General features: G+C 34.6%; 1 long non-coding RNA gene across 4 annotated transcripts in view; it reads right to left on the bottom strand.

Annotated features, from left to right (window-relative positions):
• The window catches only part of LOC135303313 (uncharacterized), a 34,228-nt gene extending 19,711 nt beyond the window's left edge, over positions 1-14,517 (bottom strand). For 3 of the 4 annotated variants that reach the window (XR_010364773.1, XR_010364774.1, XR_010364772.1), the window contains exons 1-2: positions 14,378-14,517; positions 11,352-11,440 (exon numbers count right to left, since the gene is read on the bottom strand). This is a non-coding gene — a long non-coding RNA (uncharacterized LOC135303313). The remainder of the gene's footprint in view (positions 1-11,351; positions 11,441-14,377) is intronic. The other variant, XR_010364775.1, reaches the window with a different exon arrangement.
• Positions 14,518-15,682: the final 1,165 nt, after the last annotated feature.

Here is a 15,682-nt window from a genome sequence, read left to right on the forward strand (position 1 = left end):
GTAAGAGTGACACACATGACAACTATAAGGCACACCTGCCTCCTGGGGAGGCAGGACAGTGAGCACAAGAAATAGGGTATTCTACATCACTAGAAGTAGTTCCTTATATTTATGAAGCTGTCAGAGTATATTTGCTTTCCACCAAAGCCAGAGTAATTTCTTTTTGTTGAACTCTCCTTTTTAGTGTCATTTTCAGTTAGGAAATAAAAGTTTTTGACACCACAAATAGTTGGAAAGGGAGAGAGAGTAATGGAGAAAGGAAGGAGAAGAAAATCCAGCACTAGAACTCCTAGACAGGCAAATTTGTTTTGGCTACTCATTACTGAAAAGTAAAAGCCCATCATTTTGTCATTAATCTGTAGACACAGACATTTTTCCATGGAAGTGCTTTCAATAATTGGTATATTATTAGCATTTCAGGTAGAACACAGTTGCTCTTAGAGTGAGGTTAATTAATAAGTATGCAACTAGGAAGGAAAACCAGAACTATTTGCAAGTACTTATAACTGTAGGAAATGCACATCAAATTCCTGGACATTAAGACACTAAATAAATGCAAGATTAAGACAATGTACTTACTTAAACAGGAAATATATTCAGCTAAGATGTATATATTATAAATTTATTTATATATTTTAATACAAGTATACACAAGATCACAAATGTGGAAAGTAATCCAAAACTGAAGACAGAGCTGTCTTTCTTCCTCTAAATAATAATTCACTTTAAGAAGATTTTAAAGAATGTATGCTTGAAGTACTGTTCAGGTAAAACCTTTGTTATTTAAAACAAGAAAAGTCTTCTTAATAATATAGTTCACACAAACCAGTGTTGTAGCTGACCTCCCTCTCATCTAATCATTTATTAATTTGAATTAAATTCAGCATTCAAAGCTAATTTGGAATTAAGACAAAGACTTTGAAAGTAAATTTTTATTATCCTGAAAATGACGCCCATATGTAAGACTAAAAGTGTAAATATAGGAACATATAACAAAGCTGACAGTACTTAACCATGATCATTTGATCAAAATTTGATGTGTTGATAATAGATTCCCATTTCAAGTGCTGATTTAGCAAAAACTTTGGTAGTTTTATTTCTGTGTTTTTGGATAGAGATAAAAGTCTAGTCTTCAAAAAAAAAATTCTAAAGACTGGTAAAACAAATTTGGCAAAATAAGGGGCTTTAAAAGTGTAAGGAAATAGAGATATTTTTTGTTCTATTCTAACCTTCAACTATTAGACTTGAATTGATTAAGATTACTTCTCTGGCCTCACTGAATTGCTGATGCTGAGAAAAAGAAAATTTCAAAAGCAAATCAGAAATGAATGCTAACTTAGACTGAGTCATGTAATCTTTCACTTCTGTGAGAACCCCAAAAGTCCTAGAAAACAAACCTGGATGGTTCTCTCACTGTCCTCCTGTAAACCTGCAGGGTGCTTTTTTCTTGTTTTTACTGTCATTACATACAGATATGAAAAGAACTTCTTCTACACATCCAAATATTTTACTTTGTGTATGACTAGCATAACAGGGTAGGTGTAAAGAAAAGTTCATTTTCCTTACACTTGGTTCACCTTCCTAGATGTCTAGTGGATGTGCACCTTCCTTGGTTTGTCTGTACACTGCAGTGGTGAGAAAATCTCAAGATGATGTTCTCATACAATTTTACAGTCTTTAAGAAACTTCTGGATACTACTGCTCCTCCTTAGGATATTATTGTCAGAAAGCCTGCTTTTCTAATTCCATATTATTTAATTTAGAGAAGAAAGCAGTTTTTTAATCTCAGGCAAAGTGCACATCTCAAGCTTCCCACAAAATGTTAAGAAAAGGCCAATACTGCCAAGACACAGAAGATGACAAATACAGATTTTAAAACTGAGCAGTGAGCATATTATTGCCAGTTTTCTATTATTTTCATCTTCAGGTACTTCCATAGTATCTGACTTTGAATTCCCTTTTTTAAAACAAAAGAAGATAAAAAAATAAATCTTTCAGCTTTTGTTAATTAGGAGTTGATTTATCAAATTTGCTGTAACTCATTTCACAGATTTTCCTCTGTTGAAACTGATCTTGCATTTAATTAATGGATGATAGTGCTGATAACAAGGACATTTTAATCACTCAGTGCTGATGATAGATGGTTTGCCTGTTTAATTGAATTGTTACTTAACAGCATACTGTCTTTGAGAATGCTGTGATTTGGATTAAAAAACAGAAGGCACATAGTTGGGTGATGTGAAAATTAAGTTTGTTTGTTGGAACTGTCATTAATTTGTAGCAGAGAAACTACTGACTTTATTCCCTACTTAAACTGGAAAATTGATCATTAGGATCTTATATTTTTCTCTCCTTGCTTATCCAGAATTTTATGTGTAAAAATACAGAACAGCATACATGGACACTTTCAATGTTAGATAATGAAAATACTCCATTCCCCAGCCACATCATGGATTCTGTCAAAATTCATTTGTGAAATGTTTCAAAAAATGAAAATATTACTGTTACTTAATAAAATATTAACTTTATTCTAGTTCTTTAAGACTATTTCTATTAAATTTTAGCTGTGTTCTTTCATAGGAAGTTTCATAGCACATTCTGATTTTAGCTCCATTTCATTACTATTTTGCCTAATTCCAAGAGAAGGTCTACATAGAAATAAGTGACTTTGTTAAATTAAAGAGGCATTAAAAAGATAATTGCAGGTGCAATTAATCTGTATTAAAAATGTAGGAAATACAGAGAAAATACAACCAAAAAACTCAGAGGAATGTGGCTTAGATAATGATCAAGGCAATGTACAAAAAATGTGAGGAAGGAATCCTTTACTGCATATCTATATTAAGCTAACAAGCAAATAACTTGTACTAAATTTTGAAAAGTTAAAAGCTAAGCTATAAAAATAAGGCTCAAACCTCTTTAGGGAACAAATAAAATGAAACTTAAAATCTAATAAAAATGTCCTTATTGAAATATTCTAAAGTAAGACGCCTTTCAGAGGGTTTGTGTGAAGCCAGCAGACAATCCAAATATAAAATATATGTACTACTGTAGTAGTTAGAAGAAAAATGCAAGCGAGCTGCTTATATGTTTATGGTTCATGAGCTTCAAAGGGATTCACCAGCCTTTATGAAGGCCTCATTATCTGATGATCCCTTCTAAATAAAGAATCAGTAGGTGCAGCTATAGAACAGACAGAACTAGAACAGCAGTAAATAAATGGGTGCCAGTACTGGAGACCATTTTAACCATGCTTTAAAGGAACTGACTATAAAGCAGATAATATACTACTATGTAAAATGAAACTTTTTTTTTTCCCCTAACATCCTGTAAGCCTGACTAAGTCTATCTGAAAAGGCTGAAACTTCTGTCAAGAAATGAATAGTCTATAAAATTAGTCATTGTTAAAGAACAAAGTTGGGGTGCTCATAAATGAGCAGCATACTAGGCAAGAGTTGTCAGGATTTTAAAAGCCATCTCATAAGTCTTCTTCAGTTCCTTCCTAGGACTGTAGCAAATGTATAAACAAGGGAAACCCATTAAAAAGATCACCTTTTGAAGTGTGAGTTAACTTTTGATATGGTGCTCATTACCAAAGAGAAAAAGAGGATATACTGAATAACAATTATCTCAGTGCTCCCACAGGGAAGGTCACCCATGAACTTCCACGGATCTATATTGTTCATAATATGAGAAATGTTGTGAAAAGCAGTGACAATATTTGCCTATGATTTTGAATTAGTAGAGCCAGAATCTGAAGAACTGTGGTATCTCCTTACACTACTCAGTGGTTAAGTAATATCAATGTGAAAATTGAATGTAGTTAAATACAAAGTACCCCTCTCTCCACTCCATCAATTTTAGGTTTACACACACAATAACGGGCTCAAAGCCTAGGTTTCCCCATTTAGGAATGAGATAGTTCAGTTATGATAAGTGGTTCTATAAAAATACCCAATTGTGAGCAGCCAGAACAAACTGAGCCCCAGAAACTATTGGGAAATAAATAGGAAATAAAATATCATTATTATGCAGCTGTATAAATAGATTGAGTCAGTGAAATACATATACAGTAAATTTCCTTTCCTGGATCTCAAGAAAGATACAGTAAAGCTACAAAGGATTTAAAGAAAATGCTAAGGCTAAGCAAAAGTATTTAGCATGTTCTGTAGGGAGAATGATTGAATAGATTAGGTTGAAAAATTCATGAATGAGGGAGAAGACCATGGAAAGCTATTTAATAGTACAAACTTTGGAGAACTGAACAGGGATAATGAACCATCATTTCTTTCACCACATGAAGCATCTTCTCAGTTGCCTCTTCCTTAAAATATTTTTGTACTGATTTTCTGCCATATAAACTCTGTAAATACATTTACTATATAAACCTTCATACCACCAAATTATAAGCCTGTATGTTTTTTAGAGGTATATTTGAGAAAGCTGTTCATGACAGGTTATAGTTTCCTTTTTCTACTAACAGTTACAAAACCATTATTCCATTATGACTGCTAATACTGTTTCAAAATTTCACCTTTTTTCCCCAATAATAAGCAAAAAAAAAAAAAAAGAGGGAAAAAGACTTATTTGTCCTCTTTCTTGAAGATCGAGGAATGGAAAAACCTTGAATATATTAGAGAAACAATGTAATTTTATTCTTGTTTTCCACATTTGTCCAAAGTTAATTAACTTATGGAGGCTTTCTCTCATTATCTTGTGGTGTAATCAAAGATGCCATAAAAGATATCTCACACCACAAAAGGATGAAATAATTTCATTTGTGTCAACTCTCCTGACCAAACCAAAAAAAAAAAAAAATTGCCCCACTAAAAATGCAGCTCTGCTGACAAAAAAAAAAAAATATTTTAGTACAAAGAGTTGTACTCCACTTAACTGTGATTTATAAGGCTCTTGTTATTGCCAAATATAAAAGAATTTCAAATACTCTGTAAGCAAGTTTAAGTAAAAGCAGTGTTCGTGATTTTCCAGAGTATTTGGTCACTTGTTCCTGTAATATCAGCTTTGACTGATTTATTCCAATGTTGGGGTTTTTAAGCCAAGTAATAACAAGTAACACTAAACAATAGTACTTACATTTGCACAACAGGCACTAACCTCCTAATAGATGTTACCCCCAAGACTCAAATGAAAATCTGTATTACAATGTTTGCAGTTAAGAAAATAATAAAACAGATACCAGATTCATTAAAAAAACCTTCCAAATTTAAAATTTGTGAGCAGTCTTCATATGGGCTACTCTTGCAATTAGTATTTGCTAATTGTTTTAGTATATCAAGTACACAAAGGCAGGAGCCAAGAAGAAATCTTCTGATTGGTGCCTGAAGACAATAAGGGCAATATTGCTTTAAGGGACAGCAGGACACTGCTCCTCTTTTCCCCATCTAAATTAGCTGACAGTCCATTTCAGCAACCACTGATACTTTAGATCCAGTCTATTAAACAGTAAGTCTGCACATACTGCTAGTTTTATCTGTCTATCGGGGATAAATCTACACTAATCCTTACTGTAGAATTGGAAATAGAATTTGGAAAGGGCCAGGAGAATTCAGCCTATTGATTCACAGGCCAGGGCTCACTGAAGTTGCTCTGCTACTAACCAGGGCTGATTACTTTTCAGATACACAAGGTTGAGCAGGCATTATGGTTCTTCTTCAGCAAAGTAGTATGAGGATTTTTTGGGCCTCCTTGATATCTTGAAATAAAAAAACTGACTTGCTTAAAGCAGCTTCTTTGATTTTATTATTCTGTGGTCTAAGAAATAGTGGTTCTAGTTAAAGGATTTAGTATTTCTCATCCATTTCCTCATTAGTTAAGATTTCGGTGCAATTGTAAAGAAAGACAGTAGATGAATTTATTATTTGGCATAAGGTCTTACAGCAAAGTATAAGATAAGAACTGCTAAAATATGCACTTAATGGCTTTGCTAACCTTAACCTTTAGCAAAGATTTGCTCGAGTCCAAATCTTGGATCCAAATACTGCTAGGAAACTACAAGTCACGTCTGCAGTCCTTGCTTGTGCTCATCTCTACAAGGACAAGAAAAGCCATTGGATGGAAAACTATTTGTTCTAAACTCATAGATGCTTTGATATTTGTTTGTAATGTTTTAACAGTAAAATGCACATGTGCATTTGCAGAGACACCTCATAAAAATCTGTAACACATTGGCTTATATACTACCTTAATGTTATATATTAAAATAGAATCTTGAAAGGAGTTACTACAAATAAGAAGATTTGACACTAATGTCGATGGAAAAGCCCCTGTTAATACTTAGCTAAATATGCAAGCAGAAATCCCAAACACATCTCATGGAATATCTGAAAATAATATTTTATGGGAGCAATTATTCTCTCTAAATTAGTGATACTTTCATTGCTGAGTGTAATCTCAGATGGCAAGTTTACATATGCATGGGTTTTCCATTTTCAATGTGAAAAAATCCTGCATCTAATTAATTTAGGGAATGTCTTGTTTGAAATGTTATGCTGAGTTGTATTTAGTGTAGTGCAAACAGAGGAGGAGAAAGAAAGAAATGAAACTTGTAAGTCATTTAAGCATTTTAATTTCACGTTGTCATTAAAGGTTTGCATAAAAGCGGGACTGATTGCCTGGTTGGCAAATGATGCCTTTTGTGCATCATTTATGGCTTTGCATCGGATTTAACACGATGGTACTACAACCTCCAACTGTTACTGTCCCATTAGTACAGATATACTAATAATACCATAAAAAAAATCAGTTGGTGAATGTTCTAGGCCCTAAACATTACTTGCAAACAAACTCTTACATTTGTTAATATTCTCTATAGAGAAGAGGTTCAACCAGAAAACAAAAACTCAAACTGAAATTTCAAATTCACAAAATAGTACTAAGCCACCCATAAACAGTTCAATTCCTGTTTCAGTTTAGGAAAAGCAATATAAATAAATCTTCCTGTATTTCTGATTTAGCATATCAAAAAGCAGAATTAGCTCCAATGGTTTTTGAGGCTGATGAAGGCTAAAACATCTGAGCTATTCAGTAGAACAGCTGAAGCTTCCAAACTTTTTAATGATGGGGGAAAAAAGACATAGCTTTTACAGATCTACCTATTTCAAATGTGCTCTACTTAGTACATTTCCAGGGTGGGTGAAGGTAAGAATATTGAAGGTTTCTTTTTCAAGTAATTTTAAAAGGTTCCTAATTTCATTCTGGTTTTTAAATGCATTTTTCAGAACCCATACAGGTAAGGAAAACTGGAAACCAGTAACAGCCAGCTGTGTTCAGGCCATTAAAACCAATCTGGGCATATCTATGAAAAGGGACATCCTGTTGGTCTAGAAATTAGAAATCTGAAGCGAAATTATAAGTAATTAGCTGACACACTTTTACAAACCCTGTGAAAATTATTTTAAAACATCTAACAGCTGTTGGCTAATAAAGAGAAATAGTATAGTTGAGGCAGAACATTTTAAGTGCCACTAACAAAAATGTTAGAATGCTATGAAGAGTGACTGCTACGTGACAGCAGTGAGGAGGGAGTTGAAGAGCAGCACCATCCAAATGTGGGTACCAGATGGTTGAAACCAAACATGCGACTGTCACATCCTGTGCCTGAGTTTCTCTAAAACCATGGGACACGGTGACTGGTTCAGCTCAGCTGAGCACTCTTCCCTTTCTTAGCACCTTGTCAGGTGTACCACACTATTGAGCATACCCACCAATGTCCCTTACTTTATTCCCTCTTGAAAAAAGAAAGTGCTGTTCTTTATGGCATTGATGAGACAGTCCCTCAGGCTGAAACTCTGCAGAGGACACCAATATTCCATATCTTGATAAAGACTGGCAGGTTTTTATTCTTTTGTGTGAATTCCTAAGGAGCATTCTATGGACAATGTTGCATATTAACTGAAGGCAGAATATAATGATTGCAATGTAATTGTTACCACTGCTGTTTTAATTTGGAGTTTGTATTTGTTCTGTCCTTCCCTTGCATGTGCTAACAGCACGTTTATATCAGGAATGTGAGGTCCCACGATGAACAGCTAATTACATAAACTTGACACTGCTATCCAAGTCCCAAATTAAAACACTTCTTCTCACCATAGGGTTATGCTATTTTACATGTAGATCTTTAACTAAACTGTTATTACATTTTTTGCTGCTTTCTCTGAGGTTTAAGCAATGAACTATGATGGTACATTATGGATAAGAATCCTGAGCATAAATGTTACATAGCTTCTCATTATTTAATGCAGAAATTACTTTTCTTTTTCCCCCACTAAAATCAGAAACTTTCCATATAGCAATGTTTGTATCTGCTTTCAGGATTAGCAATCTGTAGAGAGACAAGACTGTTTCTGTAATGTGTTACTAACAAATTTGAGAAGTGTCTTACAAAGAAGGAAGCAACACCAATTCTTAAAAAGTCCTTCAATAACTTCCTAGTTGAAACTGCCAGCATTTAATCTGTAATGTTTAAAATTCAGTTAAAAAGTGAGATGTTTACACATCTAAGTATCACAGAAATGAGTCCACCTGAAATTATTTTTAAATTCCTAGTCAGTGAAATGTTATTCATGATCTCACTGATGACACTTCTTTCAAAAATTCAGCAGAGATTATTACCATAATAGAATTCACTGCTGTGTAGGAGCCAACTCCAAATCCAAACATCCGTCCATTCTAAAGAATAGTGGACTTAAATACTTGTCTTAAAACAGTAGAATTGTTAAGGTTCAAAAAGACCTTTAAGATCATGGAGTCCAACCACTAACCAAAAGTCTATTAATCACTGAACTGTGCCCCCAAATGTCATTTTAAAATTTTTTTTAACACTTCCAGAGATGGTGATGCAATCACTTCACTGACCAGCCTGTTGTAATGTATCACCACTCTTTCAGTGAATTTTTTTCAAAAATCAAATCTAAAACTTCCTGGTGAAACTTGAGAACATTTTCTCTGGTCCTGCCTCTGAAGAAGAGACTGACTCCCACCTTGTTGAACCTCCTTTCAGTTAGTTATAGAGAAATAATAAGATCTGTTAGACTTCAAAGTCCAATTAAACCACTGTCTTTGACACCATATTTCTCATCAACCAATTAGTGTATAAAGCTTAGTTGATGTAATCTCTTATTAATATTTTAGCTGAAATAAATTGATAAGAAATGTTGTTTTATTGTGTATCGTATCTGTTATTAAGGGAGCACTGAGATTGTACACATTCCCAAAACAAATAACATTTATATTTAGGATAAAGTTTTGAGATTGTACTTGGACTCTTTGCAGGAAAAGAGAGAATGTTAAAGATGACTTTGGGTCTCCCCTTCATCCCTGTGTGTCTGAGCAAAGATCCAGTACAAACTGGTCTGATATTGGCAATGAAGAAAGAGAACAACATTTTGTTTGAAGGTGGAGTTCTTTATGAAATTCTCAGAAATAGAAATTCATCAGATATCTTCTCTTGCAGTTCCTTTTTAATACCTAGGGTTGGGGGGAATCCCATAATCGCTCTATTAATGACAAAATGCTTACTGTAGTCCAACAAAATCCCGGTCAGAGTGCCAAACAAAATACACTTGTGCTGTGACTGCAAGTACTTCTATTAATTAGATGTGACATTTGGAAAAAAAAAAAAATCACTCCTGAAACCCAGGATCACAGTTTTTTTCCCAGCAGATGACACTGTATTTCTCTCTGGAGAAATACATCCTAATGTGTGTTCAGACTCATTCTGACATACAGAGAAAATGAGACATTCATATTCTTACTACAGCAAGATTTTTAAAATATTCATCTCCTGCAGTAGCTCTTCCAGGGACTGCAGTTACATGTATTGAAGTACTTATGTACTACCTTTCACTTTGACTGATTGGCAATAGGGTTATATACATTCAATGACTGACAATAAGAAAAGCAAAATTTCAGTTTAAGATTTTTGTAATATTTTTAGAGCCTTTACACAGAGGCCTGTGAAGACAACTTCAACAAACTCGTTGTTAACCAAGTACTACATCTCCACCTACAAATCCAGCTAAGTAAATGATTAAAGCAGGAAACCTCCACTGGGGAAGAATGAAAAAAAAAGCCTCAAACCAGGTTTAAAATTGTCATTTCAATTCCCAAAGCCTGAGTTATCCATAGTTTTCCAGGACAGTTCTTTGTCTAGACAAAGATGTCCTCCTAAACCTGTGAGCAGTAGTGCAGAATAAATAATAAATAATAATAAATAATTCTTCCTCTCTTCAAACCTTACTTTTCTCATACTTCAGTGACTGCTCAGAAAGTCCTAGTGGAGGCAGGAAAACTGAGAATTTGACCACTGGTAAAAGGCAGAGCAACAATAAGATCTGTTCTCAACAAATAGATCCTGTTCTCATATTTTCTTCACATCTACAGACATTCTGGGTGTAGAAGCTGTGTCAGAGCTGGTGTTCTAACTGCTTGCTAGTCATGCCTTTCACTTAGACGGTAAATCTTGGATTGAAAGAAAATGTAACCATACAATTACATGCTTTCCCATCCAGTGCATATATAGCAGACTGAGCTCTCTTTTTCTTCCCAAATAAATTCCCTGAGTATTCAATTCTGTAAAACTTATTAACTGACATTAGGCAAATAAGTTCCCACTTTTCCTGTGAGACAGGACACATAACAAAAAACCATTACAAACATTCATAAAACATGTTGAGTACTTCCAATGAAACAGAAAATTATGCAACACTTCTGAGTACTGAAATTCTATTTCAAAGTGTCAACTATCCGCAGAATCTAAGCTATATCTTGGAAATCTGAAATTCATGAGCATGAATCCAGATAGCCTGCCATAAAGGCCAACACACAATTTTTTCTTTTCTCCTAACAGTAATACTAAATGAAAGCCTATATGAATTATCTACAATTAAATATCTATACATACATATTAATTCTTTAACATCTTTGTAAGTGACTTGAATGGAGGACCTGAAAGTATACTTAGTATGAGAAGTTGAACAGAGTGCCATATTCTACACCTGGATGTATGGACAGACTGGGGAATGAGATCCTGGAAAGCAGCACTGGGGAAAGGACCCCTGGGGGTCCTGTTTATGGGAAGCTGGATCTGAGTCAGCAGGGCCCTGGCAGCCAGGAGGGCCAACCCTGTCCTGGGGGCATCAGGGACAGCCTGGCAAGGGAAGGGATTGTCCCACTCTGCTCTGCACTGGAGCAGGCTCATCTCCAGTGCTGGGGGCAGTTTTGGGTGCCACAATGTAATAAAAATACAAAGGCATTAGAGAGTATCCAGAAGAAAACTACAAAGATGGTGAAGGATTTAGAGGGAAAGCCATGTAAGAAGCATCTGTGGTCACCTGGCTTGTTCAGCGTGGAGAATAGGAGACTGAGGTGGGACATCATTGTGGTCTACAGCTTCTTCACAAGGGGAACAGATGTCTTCCCTCTGGTGATCAGAGCAAAAGCAACAAAGGAACAACAAGAAGCTGTGTTAGGGGCACTTTAGGCTGGATATTAGGAAAAGGGTCTCCACTCAGAGTGTGGGTAGGCACTCAAAGGGGCTCTCCAGGGAAGTAGTCCCTGCACCAAGCCTGACAGAGATCAGGAAGGGTTTGAACAATATTGTCAGACACATGCTGATTCTTGAGGTGTGCTATGCAAGAATTTGGACTTGGTTTTTATGGGTCCTTTCCAGCTAGGAATAAGTTCTATAATTCTGTGAACAGCCAATGTGTACACAAGTCTAAAACTTACTCATATATTATAAAGCTGTGAATATAAGTTTTAGATAGATTTAACTTTATCTTTTTTTCTTATCTCCTTACATCAATTATTTTTTGGATAGAGCAGCAACATCATCCTTTTCATTGCTTAAAAAATACTTTGTGTTGAAAAATAGTCTTGATTAGACAAGGGCAGTTCTGGATTTAATGTACACATCTTTCATGAAAACAGTTGTACTTGCTTATAATAGTAATGCAGAGCTGTTAAATGGCAATCTATTTCCTGAATGCCAGCTCTTTTAGTTGACTGCACACTCCAGCTTTGACATTTGCTGTTTTATTAGTCTAGAACTGATGAACGAAAGGAAAGGTCTCTTCACAAGAGGGTTTATATGAAGCAGTTTATATAAATGAAGGAATAGGCAGGATTAGTTAGACCTTCCATTGACATAATTTTTATTTCTTCTCTAGAGTTATGAGGACAATCTGCAGGTCACATAGCCTTTTCTACCCCAGAATGTACTAAATTTACTTGCATTACTCAGGATGGCTTTTTATACACCATAATCATCAAAATTTCCAAGGCTGGAAAATTCCTAACTATCTTATTAGTACTTAATGATATGACACTTATGCCATTCCTGTAAAAAGAACCTGCCTTCCCCTCTCATCATTCCCTGCAGCCTGTGGCAGACATCTCCCTTTTACATTGAAAATAACTCTTTAAGAGTTACCACCACTGAATTACCACAATATGAGTTTCCAAGGGTCCTTTTTTGTTGTTCATTGCATGACCAGCTAACACAGCTAATAATAAGATGCATTTACTGGTAAAGAGCAATTTCTAATTATGATTAGTTATTTTTATGCAGATTTCTTTAGACTATGGTAGTGCTCAAAAAGGATAATTAAAAGAAGTTACAAAAGAAAGATAAATTGTTTGCAATGATAATCATTTTATTTGTCCATCCTACAGAACTAAATACAACCTTTTCTAAAGAAAAATGTTTTAGATTTTTAAAAATTATCTATTACATCTTACTACTAATAGATTTAAAAAAAAAAATCCAGTAACTAACCTCTGCAGAATTTTGTCTCTTACATTATTTTACCTTTCAGTAAACTTTTTTTTAGCTGTCATGAACACTGCTATCCTAAAGTCAAAAGGAGTACAATTAAAATCACTCCATATGTTCAGTTCTTATTCCGGTTTGCAGGTTGGACACATTCCTCAGAAGAATTTTAAAACCCCAATCACAGATAATGACCTTCAAAGAAAATAATTGATATTAAATATAAAATATCAGTGACACTATCATCAAAGATAATATTCTTCATCATATATGGACCAAAATACAAGATATTAATATAATTGACTGAATCATGCCGTTACTGTATATAAAAAATATATATAATATATATATAAAATATATATTTAATATCTTCTGCTTGATGTGTGTAAGACTATATATTTTTAGTTTCCTCATTCTTAGAATCAGCTTCATTTGCATCCTTTGCTCATAAATCTTGCTATTTTGTAAAAACACTGCGCAGAACTGCTCAGATGAGTGTCACTGGTCTTGAATGTGGATAAACAGATTAAGATGACACAGGCCAAAGTACACCAGAAAACAACTGAAAACTTATTTCATTGACCTTTGATAAAATTAACTGCATGAAGATGTAAAATAAGGAGTATTAAAAATCAGAGAGAATTTTGGAGCTATGGAATTCAAGGCAAGAAAGCCAATAAATAACATTGGAGATGGACAATATTAAGTGTATTCTCAAGAAGAAAGCCATTATGTCATGTGATTACATGGACACCACCTATTTTATTGCCTTCTAAGCTGTTGTATTTTGACCTTTCTTGTACATAAGTCTGCATTTGGAGATAAAGAGACAAATAGAAATATACAAGGGAGAAGTAGGAGCTGCTTGTATTCTCTACCAAGTTGTCACAGGACAGCCAAGGCACTGGAACACAATCAGTGTACAGATGTTTTACATCTTCAGACAACATACCACACCGCTTTCACAGTGTTGGTGAGAATTAATCAGGTACTGTATACAGCTAGTTCAGGGAATTAAATAAAGCCTACGCTCGTTCAATTACTCTTCCAAACAATGAACATCAAGGAACCAAGAACAAAAATGATGAATCATAATACACAAATCTATATCTTCAAAAAAAAAATAACTTTTCAAGCACAAACACATACACACATCACCCACACGGAATCAGTTACCATTACATACAACTTACAGGCCATACCCAAACCTCTTTAGAAGAGTTTGTGCCTCCACAATTCCTCAGATTAGCAAAGCCTATCAAAGAACCATTTCTCTGAGAACATGAGGGCTTTTGGCACCACTCTCACTATCACCTTCCTTTACCATGTCAAATTTATACCACTAGTCCCTTTCATTTACTGTTGCTGGGTTGTTCCCCATTTTGGGTTCCAGTCCCCAGGAAAAGCCATTATTGCTTTATTTTACTCTCAGATCATTAATAGACTTCATAATATTTGATAAACTGAGAACAATCCAACACACAATTAAAAACATATGTAAATTATGACTGCATACTTTAAAAAAACCCCTAATGTTAAAGATAGGAGAAAACAAAAACAAGATGGAAAACATGAAACTAACATCACCTGTAATTTAGTGTTTCTCTCAGCATATGTTGCAGTTGAGATGACCACAACACACAGAGTGTTACCAGACAACTTCAGAAAGCTTCAACCCATGGAGAGGAACACCATACCAGTCCAGAAAGCTCCAAGCCTGTGCTCTACTCTTGTTGTAAAGGTTGTTTAGCCCAACCTTTTATGCCCGTCATATTCATGCATTGCACCTGTGTATTCTGTCTTCTTTTTTTGTGATTGGTCAGTGCACCTGGGCACTCCATGTCTTGTTACCTTCAATATTAGTCACCTGTCCTGCACAGCTGTAGCCCATTAGGGATGAGGCTCGGCCACAGCCCCATCCCAATTATCACTAACTGTGGACCTACAGGTGTTCAGCACAACAGCCTTGTTACCATCTGCATAACGTTTCTTCAAGGAAATAGGTGGTCAATGTTTGCTAAATGAACACTGAAAGAAAATAAAATCATGCTTAGTTGTTCAATGTAAATTACGCCTGAGGCTACACGTCATTCTGTTGAAAACTTGTTCTGAATGCAAAATTAATAGTTTTTTAAATGGATTTTTTGTGGTGCTCATTATTGTAGTTGTAGTGCTTTATATCACTGGCTAATTTATCTTCAAAAACATAATTTTAAAGATGGGTTGTATATTCAGAGTACAAATTACTTGATGTATACTGCTTTTGTAAATGTTTCCTGATTAAATTAATGGTGTTTGGTTTAGCCTATAAATCCCCTAACGTTTTAAGACTTGGACACTTATAGACAGCAGCAGGCACTTTCCCTTGACACTCTCAATGTAAACAGCAAGGTAGCTCTCAGATTATCTGTGAGGGTCCTCGATTTGGAAATTAACTTCCTTATCAATTAATTGGTCTAGGACTCAGTTTCTTAGAAATCTAGACATGTTATAAAGACTATCTGTTTTTCTGTCTTCCATTTTTCTATTAAAAGAACTGAGGAAATAACTAGGTGAATTCCATACAATTAATTTGAGAAGTTATAGGCACTGTGAAGAGATAGCAATAGTTTTGCTAGGAATACTGAAAAACCCCCCATAGACTAACTTAAATAAATTATTCTAACAACATTATGTAAATATTTATTCCAAAATTAACTAATTTTTTTTGCTGTATTTTTTTTCTTTTTAGTATCTTGTAGTATATTTCACAAATGTTTTTATTTTCAGCAAGAGCACTTGCTAAAAATTGCTTTTGCAATCTATCATTATAGGACAACCACTTTACAACCATTGCTTTTTAATATGATCCTATAATCATATTTGATACTTCATATTTCTCCTAAATAGCAT

This window comes from Passer domesticus, chromosome 6 (assembly GCF_036417665.1).
Source record: "Passer domesticus isolate bPasDom1 chromosome 6, bPasDom1.hap1, whole genome shotgun sequence".
NCBI classification, from domain to species: Eukaryota; Metazoa; Chordata; class Aves; order Passeriformes; family Passeridae; genus Passer; species Passer domesticus.